Here is an 11,231-nt window from a genome sequence, read left to right on the forward strand (position 1 = left end):
TGGACAATAATGACTTTGGAAGAGAGAATGAGACCCACAACTTCATGCAATCCAATTTATGCACAAATTAAAATGTATCACCCATACCGTTTTACCATTTTTACCTATCTCAATGGTGATAGGTAAGTGATAGGCAAGTGACAAAGCAGTCCATGTGGATACACTAGAAGCTGTACTCACAATACTAAACAGAAGTGGCCCAGGCCATAGGGTCATCTTCTGACAAGAAGTAGCAGAAGCATTCAGCAGTCTCCTGGGTATCTGAGCAGGCTTGTAAGGACTGCGTTGTTCTGGTGTGAGGAAGGGACTAGAAGAGGTACCCTAAAAATTGTCTGCTCCACCCAGCTGTGACCGTTTACTGCAGCAAGCTGTATTCCAACCTGCAGTCAGAACACAAAAAAAGTACAAAAAGTTCTGCAAAGATGATTCCACTCACCATCAGTCCATGGAATGTGTGCACTCTTATGAACAAAAAGAAATCCAGTACTCTGGAAAGATGAACAGCTCTTGTTGCAAGAGAAATAGCCCTGAGCGAAACATGGCTGGCAAATGAAGGCCAGCTTACTAAAGTTGGGGGTGGATACACATTTTTCTGGAGTGGCTTCAAGTGAAGGGGAGTGCTATGAAGATGGTGTAGGTTTGACAATTAAAACTAATCGAAGCTAATAAAACAAGCTTGTTTGCCACCAAAAAGGAGTAAATGACAGGATTGTGTCAATTCGATTGTCCCTTGCAAGAAAGCACCATGCCACCTACACCAGTGCCTATGCTCCCACCATGATGAATACTGATTAGGTCAAAGAAAAATTTTATGAACATCTGGAGACCCTCATCATCAATGTGCTAAAAGAGGACAAGCTTATAATTCTGGGTGACTTTAATGCTAGAGTAGGCACCAACTACCAGACATGCAGGGAGTCCTTGGGAGGAATGCAGTCAGAAACAGCAATATCATTGGCCAGTTACTACTGAAGACTTGTGCCTCTCATGACCTTCTCATCACCAACACTGTCTTCCATTTACCTAAATGCAACAAAACTTTATGGATGCACCCTCACTGCAAACACTGGCATTTAATAGACTATGTCATTATAAGGAAAAGAGACAGGATGTAAGAGTGACGAAGGCAATGTGTGGTGCAGAATGCTAGACTGGTCATAGACTTCTCCTCTCCAAACTAAATATTCCCTTTTACCAAAAGCAGCAGCTCCAAGACAAGGCAAGTATGAGAAGACAATGTCAACAAATTAGAGCACTTCTCCAAGAGGGAACAGTTTGTTGCTAACTTGAAAAGAAAGCTGAGTCATAGTTGGCAACAGTGGAGCAGAAAAAGAGTGGCCAGCTTTCAGAGATTTGGTGTACAGTACCCCATTTATTCATCTAGGTTAGAACATTCACAAACATCAAGACTGCTTTGATGAAAATAATGGGGAAATTCAGAAGCTGCTAAATGAAAGATGAGTCCCCTGACAGGGTTTACTAGCAGGATAGTTCATCTGTCTCTAAGAAGGCAAAATTTAACTCCATAAAAAGCAAAGTGCAACTTACTAGCTGTGTGACCCTGGGCAAGTCACTTAACCCTCATTGCTCCACAAAAAAAAAAAAGTGCAAGCAAGGTTTAGAAAGATGCAGGATTCTTCACTCAGTAAGAAGGCAAATGAAATTCTCTATGAATGTTGCCTCTTCAAAACATATTTTAAAGCCCCATTGGGACTACCAAACCTGCCCCACTCACACATCTTTTTCTCACAAAAGCCAAAAGTAATAACTCAAGCCAGAGATTTTTATCTTTTCAAGTCCTCTCACTTCCCTCAACTAAAATCCCACCTTCTTCCTCAGGACTTCCATGTTCCCTCCAGCAAATGCTATTGTATTCCCATCTCAGATTTCCATTCACATAGAGCCTCCATATTTTGTATGAATCTAGTTAATTTACAATGAGAAACTCCTTGAAAGCAGGGACTAGTTTTGCCTTTCTTTTTATCCTGTGGTCAGAGGTAGATCTGGGACATATTAAGCATATACTTAAATGCTTGTTGAAGGTATAACTAGGGAAGGGGAGGCAGGTAATTGGCTTAATTTAGCTTCCAAGTACACACTCAAAATTAGCACTGAAATGAATCACAGGACCTAATCTAGTTTCTTTAAGATGAAAAGAAAAGTAAATTTCATCTTCTGCTGAGTTCAAATCAGGCATCAGATATTTACTAGCTCTGTGAACCTGGACAAGTCATTTAACCTTGTTTGCTTCAATTTCCTCATCTGTAAAATGAACTGGAGAAGGGAATGGCAAACCACTACAGTATCTTTGCCAAGAAAATCCCAAATAAGTTGAAACAAGGATGTTCATTATTAACACTATTGTTCAATATCGTACTAGAAATGTTAGCCTTAGCAATAAGAGAAGAAAAAGAAATTGAAAGAATTAGAATAGGCAAGGAGGAAACAAAATGATCGCTCTTTGAAGATGATATTTTAGTATATTTTCCTAAAGTATCGACCAAAAAACTACTTGAAACAATTAACAAAACTTTAACAAAGTTGCAGGATATAAAATAAACCCACATAAATCATCAACATTTCTATATATGAACAACAAAATGCAGCAGCAAGAGAGATAGAAAAAGAAATTCCATTTAAAATAACTGTAGACAATATAAAATATTGGGAAGTCTACCTGCCAAGGCAAACCCTAAAACTATATGAACACAATTACAAAACATTTTTCATACAATTAAAATCTGAGCTAGGGGGCAACTAGGTGGCACAGTGGATAAAGCACTGGCCCTGAATTCAGGAGGACCTGAGTTCAAATCCAGCCTCAGACACTTGACACTAGCTGTGTGACCCTAGGCAAGTGACTTAACCCTCATTGCCCGCCCCCCCCAAAAAAAATCTGAGCTAAACAAATGGGAAAATATCCATTGCTCATGGGTAGGTCGTACTAATATAATAAAAATTACAATTCTACCTAAATTAATTTACTTATTAAGTGCCATACCAATCAAACTACCAAAAAATTATATCTCTAGAAAAATTAACAAAATTCATCTGGAAGAACAAAAGGTCAAGAATATCAAGGGAATTAATGAAGAATACAAAAGAAGGTAACTATTATGATTTTTGATTTTGAGGGGTTTTTTGTTTTTTATTTTTATTATTTTTTAAACTATATTATGAAGCAGCAACCATCAAACCTACTTGGTACTGGCTAAGAAATAGTGTGGTGGATTAGTGGGATTGGTTAGGCACACAAAACACAGCAGCAAATGAATATAGCAATATCCTGTTTGATAAACCCAAAGACTCTAGCCTCTGGGATAAGAACTCACTTTTTGACAAAAATTGCGGGAAAAACTGGAAAATAGTATGGCAGAAACTAGGCATAGACCAACATCTTACACCATATACCAAAATAAAGTCAAAATGGGTACATGATCCAGACATAAAGGATGATACCATAGGCAAATTAGAAAAGGAAAAAATTAGTTTACTCGTCAGATCTATGGAGAGGAGAAAATTTTATGACCAAAGATGAGCTAGAGAACATAATGAAATGCAAAATGGATCATTTGATTATGTTAAATTAAAAAGGTTTTGCACAAATAAAACCAATGCAAACAAGATTAGAAGAAAAGCAGAAGGGGGCAGCTAGGTGGCACAGTGGATAAAGCACTGGCCCCGGATTCAAGAGGACCTGAGTTCAAATCCAGCCTCAGATACTTGACACTTATTAGTTGTTACTTAACTCTCATTGCCCTGCAAAAAGAAGAAGAAGAAGAAGAGCGGAAAGCTGGGAAACAATTTTCACAGCCAGTGTTTCTGATAAAGGCCTCATATCTAAAATATATAGAGAATTGAATCAAATATATAAGAATACCCTGGGCAAATCACTTAACCCTCATTGTCCCACTATATATATATATATATATATATATATATATATATATATATATATATATATATATATATATATATATATATATATATATGAGAAATGGTCAAAGGATATGAACAGGCAGTTTTCAGATGAAAAAATTAAAGTTTTCTATGGCCTTATGAAAAAATGTTCTATATGAGAAATGGTCAAAGGATATGAACAGGCAGTTTTCAGATGAAAAAATTAAAGTTTTCTATGGCCTTATGAAAAAATGTTCTCAATCACTACTGATTAGAAAAATTCAAATTAAAACTACTTTGAGGTACCCACCTCACACCTACCTATCCAACTGGCTAATATAACAAAAAAGGAAAATAATAAATGTTGGAGAAGATGTGGGAAAATTGGAAAACTAATGCACTGTTGGTGGAGCTGTGAACTGATCTAATCATTCTGGAAAGCAATCTGGAACCATGCCCAAAAGGCTATAAAACTTTGAATATACCCTTTGACCCAGAAATACCATTACTAGGTCTGTATCCCAAAGAGATCATAAAAAAGGGGAAAGGACCCACATGTACAAAAATATTTACATTTGCTCTTTTTGTGGTGGCAAAGAATTGGAAGTTGAGGGGATGCTCATCAATTGGGGAATGGCTAAAAAAGTTGTGGCATATGAATGTAATAGAATATTATTGTGCTGTAAGAAACAATAAGCAGGTGAATTTCAGTATAGAATTTTTCCAAACCTAAAAAGAATTACATGAATTGATACTGAGTGAAATGAGCAGAACCAAGAGAACATTGTACACAGTATCAACAACGTTGTGTGATGATCAACTGTGATAGACTTAGCTCTTCTTAGCAATACAATGATGCAAGATAATGCCAAAGACTCATGAAGGAAAATGCTCTCCACATACAGAAAAATGAACTATTGAGTCTGAATGTAGATTGAAGCATAATATTTTCGCTTTTGTTGTTTCTTTTCATTGTTGTTGTTTCTTTCTTGCGTTTTTTTTTTCCTTTTGTTCTGACTCTTCTCTTATAACATGACTAATGTGGGGAAATGTTTAACATGATTGTAATATATAACCTCTCAGATTGCTAACTGGCCTTGGGAGCTGGGAAGGGAAGTGTGATGAAATAATGGGATTTAGCAGATACTCAAAGACCCACCTGGAGATTAATCTATACTGATTGAATCAAGTGAGAGTGATTGACTGCTAATTAAGCCTACTTCAAGTTAATTGGATTGTAATCACACCTGGCTATCCCTTAAGAAGGTATTGTTCTCAGAAACTAGACTGTGAACTCAACTTGAGAACACCTTCAAAGCCAATGGATTTGGATGGTGCCACCAATCACCTTGAAGCAGTGTGTAAGGACCGCCTCTGTTCCAGATGTATAAAAAAGCTTCCACAAACAGCTTGCTAAGGGTGTTCCTGATTAAAGCAGGCTCGTGGAGGAGGACTTCAGGAAGAACCCAACCAGGCTGGAACTCTAGGCTAGACTGGAGCTGAAGCTTCTGATTTAAGGTGACCACAATTTAGATTTTAAACATCACAGAAGGGAGGGTGAGAGAAAAATTTGGAACTCAAAATCTTACAAAAGTGAATGTTGAAAACTATATGTAATTTGAAAAAAAAATAGAGGTCTGGTAAAATGGAAGAAAAAAAAGGTCTCTGTAATCAATAGGGGAAAAAGGAAAGAAAACCCCAAATAAGATCTTGAAGAGTTGGATTTGACTGACACAACTGAAAAATAAATCTAGTATGGCATCGGGCATATAGTTGGAACTTCAAAAATACTTTTTAATTACTTGATTGAAAGTAATCTGAAATTTTCCTGGTTGAGTGATACTTACCCTTCTGGGAAACAATGATGAATACACCATAACTTTTTAGATCTAACAATTAGGATTTTTAATGAGTAGGCTTGCAATAAAAGGCACGTTTGGATTTAATTTATGCTAATCATTTAAAGGTATACAGAAGTGTTATAGATTGTTTTGAGATGAGGTGGGGTTTTTATCACTGCTAGTTTTTAATAAGGTGGTTCACCCCCTGTAAGGTATATTGTTGTTGTTTTTAAACCATAAAAGTATTTTATTATTTTCCATTTACATGTAAAAATAGTTTTCAACATTTGTTTTCATAAGATTTTTAGTTCCAAATTTTTCTCCCACCCTTTGTTCCCTCCTGCTTCCCCAAGACATAAAGCCATCTAATATAGGCTATATATGTACAATCACATTGAACACATTTCTACATTAGTCATGTTGTGAAAGAAGAATCAGAACAAAAAGGAAAAACCTCAAAAAAGAGGGGGGAAAACAACAAAAAAGTAGAAACAGTATGGTTCGATTTCCATTCAGAATCCACAGTTCTTTTTTTCTGAATGTGGAGAACATTTTCCATCATGAGTTCTGTGGAATTGTCTCGGGTCATTGCACTGCTGAGAAGAGCCAAGTCTATCATAGTTGATCATCACACATTGTTGCTGTTACTATGTACAATGTTCTCCTGGTTCTGCTCACTTCACTCAGCATCAGTCCACTTAAGTCTTTCCAGGGTTTTCTGAAATCTGTCTGCTCATCATTTCTTACAACACAATAGTATTCCATTACATTCATATGCCACAACTTATTCAGCCATTCCCCAGTTGATGGGCATTCCCTGGATTTCTAATTCTTTGCTACCACAAAGAGAACTGCTATAAATATTTTCATGCATGTGGGTCCTTTTCCCTTTTCTATGATCTCTTTGGGATACAGACCTAGTAATGGTATTACTGGGACAAAGAGTATGCAGTCCCATGGCCCTTTGGGTATAGTTCCAAATTGCTCTCGAGAATGGTTGGATCAGTTTACAACTCCACCAACAATGCATTATTAGTGTTCCAATTTTTCCACAGCTTCTCCAACATTTATTATTTTCCATTTTTGTAATATTAGCCAATCTGATAGGTGTGAGGTGGTACCTCAAAGTTGTTTTAATTTGCATCTCTCTAATCAATAGTGATTTAGAGCATTTTTTTGTATGTCAGTAGATAGCTTGAATTTCTTCATCTGAAACCTGCCTTTTCATATTCTTTGACCATTTCTCAATTGGGGAATGACTTGAATTCTTATAAATTTGATTTAGTTCCTTATATTTTTTAGAAAAGAGGCCTTTATCAGAAACACTATCTGTAAAAATTATTTCCCATATTTCTGTTTCCCTTCTAATTTTGGCTACATTGCTTCTGTTTGTACAAAACTTTTTAAATTTAATGTAATCAAAATCAAAATGCCATTTTGCATTTCATAATATTCTCTAGCTCTTATTCAGTCATAAATTATTCTCCTCTCCATAGATCTGAGAAGTAAACTATTCCTTCCTCTTCTATTTTGCCTATAGTATCATCCTTTATGTCTAAATCATATACCCATTTTGACCTTATTTTAGTATACAGGGTAAGATGTTGATCTATGGGTTTAAGAAACAATAGATTAGGGGCACCTAGGTGGTGCAGTGGATAGAGCACCAGCCCTGGAGTCAGGAGGACCTAAGTTCAAATCTGGCCTCAGACACTTAACACTTACTAGCTGTGTGACCCTGAGCAAGTCACTTGCCCCCAATTGCCTCACTAAAAAAAAAAAAAGAAAGAAACAATAGATTACTATAGTCATTTACTACCATGTTTCCTGTGCCTAACCTCTTCTACTTATCCACCACTCTATTTCTTAGCCAGTACCAAATAGTTTTGATGACTGTCACTTTATACTATAGCTTCAGATTTGATATGGCTAGCCCACCTTCCTGTGCATTTTTTTTTCATTAGTTCCCTTGATACTCTTGACCTTTTGTTCTTCCAGATGAATTTTGTTATTATTTTTTCTAGCTCTATAAAATAATTTTAGGTAGTCTGATTGGTATGGCACTGAATAAGTAAATTAATTTAGGTAGAATTGTCATTTTTATTATATTAGCTAGGCCTATGCATGAGCAATTGATATTTTTCCAATTATTTAGATCTGATTTTATTTGTTTGAAAAGTATTTTGTAACTGTGTTCATAGAGTTCCTGGGTTTGTCTTGGCAGGTAGACTCCCAAGTATTTTGTATTGTCTACAGTTACTTTAAATGGAATTTCTCTTTCTATCTCTTGCTGCTGAGCTTTGTTGGTCATGTATAGAAATGCTGAAGATTTATGTGGATTTATTTTATATCCTGCAACTTTTCTAAAGTTGTTAATTGTTTCAAGGAGTTTTTGAGTTGATTCTCTAGGATTCTCTAAGTATACCATCATATCATCTGCAAAGAGTGATAGTTTTGTTTCTTCCTTGCCTATTCTAATTCCTTTAATTCCTTTTTCTTCTCATTGCTAAATCTATCATTTCTAGTACAATATTAAATAACAGTGGTGATAATGAACATCCCTGTTTCACCCCTGATCTTATTAGGAATGCCTCCAACTTATCCCCATTACATATAGTGTTTCTGATGGTTTTAGGTAGGTACTGCTTATTATTTTAAGGAAAGCTCCACTTATTCCTATGCTCTCTAGTGTTTTTAATAGGAATAAGTGCTGTATTTTGTCAAAAGCTGTTTTGTTATTGACATGGTTGATTATGTTAATAGTTTTTCTAATGTTGAAACAGCCTTGCATTCCTGGTATAAATCCCACCTGGTCATAGTGTAATCTCCTTGCTAATATTTTATTTAAGATTTTTCCATCGATATTCATTAGGGAAATTGGTCTGTAATTTTCTTTCTCTGTTTTGGCTCTGCCTAGTTTAGGTATGAACACCATATTTGTGTCATAAAAGGAATTTGGTAGAACTCCTTCTTCACCTATTTTTCCAAATAGTTTATGTAGAATTGGAATTAATTGTTCTTTAAATGTTTGGCAGAATTCACTTGTAAACCCATCTGGCCCTGGCAATTTTTTCTTAGGGAGTTCATTGATGGCTTGTTCAATTTCTTTTTCTGAAAACGGGCTTATTTAAGGATTTTATTTCCTCTTCTGTGAATGTGGGCAGTTTATATTTTTGTAAATATTCATCTATTTCATTTAGATTGTCAAATTTATTGCCATATAGTTGGGCAAAATAGGTCCTAATTATTGTTTTAATTTCCTCTTCATTGGTAGTGAGTTCACCCTTTTCATTTTTGATGCTGGTAATTTGGCTTTCTACTTTCTTTTTTTAAATCAGAATAACCAAAGATTTGTCTATTTTATTGTTATTGTTTTTCATAGAACCAGCTCTTAGTTTTATTTATTAATTCTATAGTTTTCTTACTTTCTTTTTTATTAATCTCACCTTTAATTTTCAGAATTTCCAATTTGGTGTTTGGGGATTTTTAACTTGTTCTTTTTCTAGATTTTTTAATTGCATGCCCAATTCATTGATCTTTCTCTATTTTATTCATGTATGCAATTAGAGATATGAAATTTTCCCTAAGAACAGCTTTAGTTATATTCCATAAGTTTTGGTATGTTTTCTCATTATTGTCTTTCTCTTGGATGAAGTTACTGATTATGTCTATGATTTTGTTGTTTGACCCACTCATTCTTTAGGATAAGATTATTTTGTTTCCAATTTATTTTTGTTCTATCTTTCCATTGCCCTTTATTACACATAATTCTTATTGCATCATGATCTGAAAAGGATACATTTACTATTTCTGCTTTTCTGCATCTGACTGAGGTTTTTATGTCCTAATACATGGTCAATTTTTGTGTATGTGCCATGTACTACTGAGAAAAAGATATCTTTCTTTCTGCCCCCATTTAATTTTCTCCAGAGGTCTATCATATCTAACTTTTCTAAGATTCTATTCACCTCCTTAATTTATTTCTTATTAATTTTATGGTTAGATTTATCTAGTTCTGAAAGGGGGGAGGTTGAGGTCCCCCACTAATATAGTTATCTATTTCTTCCTGTAACTCACTTACCTTCTCTAAGAATTTGTGTGCTGTACTACTTGGTGCATACATGTTTAGTATCGATATTACTTCATTGTCTATGGTACCTTTTAGGAAGATTGTAAAGATACTTTTGGCTGAGAGTTTGGACCAAATGGTTACATAGGCCAACTCCATTCTATTTGTAGTTTTGTGATTCCTTGATCTTGTAGCTAATTTAAAAACAAAAACAAAAACACTTTTCTGAATTAATGAAATAATTTGAATCAATAAACTTTAAAATTAACATTAAAAAGCATAGTTGGGGCAGCTAGGTGGCAGAGTGGATAGAGCACCGGCCCTGGAGTCAGGAGTACCTGAGTTCAAATCTGGCCTCAGACACTTAACACTTACCAGCTGTGTGACCCTGGGCAAGTCACTTAACCCTAATTGCCTCACTAAAAAAAAAAAAGCATAATTTTAATAAAATAACATGACAATCCTATGGGCTTCTGTCAAGATGGTTTCTGTCAGTTAAATTCTGAGACATCCTTGAATATGCAGTTCAAATGGTCCTTCTTTTGTTTAATCTGGATATCCAGAAATTACCACTGGACATTTTTCAATTAATACAACATTTCTATCACTCCCATCCTAACACTATTTTGTATTCTGTTTGTTGGAGTGCAAGAGATTTCATATTTGGCTAATTTGGGCTCTTTTTAGGCTTTCCTACTTAAAGACGACTGGTGACTCAGTGGCTAGAGCATTGAGTTTGTGTTAGAAACATCCAAGTTCAAATCTGGTTTCAGATATTGTAAAAAAAATTTCTAAACTTAACTGCTAATCTGTAAACCTTATAACTGGACTTATATGAAAAATTATATCTGGAAGCTATAGGAAAAATTATAACTATAGGCTATATGAAAAATTATATCTAGCTGAAAAATTATATCTATAAGAAAAATTATATCTGGCTCATGAGTCCCTTCGCGGTTGCCATTCAATGTTAAAATTATTTTAACTGATGCCTAATCTGATGAACTCCTAGCTGGCTATCAGACTGTTTTTAGCTTGTAAAGCTATAGCTGGCTATTAGCTGCCTAAGCTAGTCTGCAAGGGCCATTTAAAAATTCTCCCACACTGCTTTTCCCAGACTGATAAGCAAACAGCCTCTTTCCATTTAACAACAAAGGTTTATTTGTGAGAATAAATGTAAGAGATAAGGATAGAGAAATGCAAAGTATATGACCTGAAACATTCTCTCTTTCAAATTTCTATCCTGCAGCTTGCATATCTCTCGCCTATGGGTCTGGCCCCTGTCTGCCATCTGTGCTTACAACCTGAGCCATGTCTCCTTCCCTGGTCTGGCCCTTTCACTGTCAGCCACACCTGCAACTTTCTTAGCATCCCCCTGCATCTCCTTTCTCTGTAGTGTCTCCCTCTTTCTAACTGAAAGC

Source organism: Dromiciops gliroides, chromosome 3 (assembly GCF_019393635.1).
Source record: "Dromiciops gliroides isolate mDroGli1 chromosome 3, mDroGli1.pri, whole genome shotgun sequence".
Lineage (NCBI taxonomy): Eukaryota > Metazoa > Chordata > Mammalia > Microbiotheria > Microbiotheriidae > Dromiciops > Dromiciops gliroides.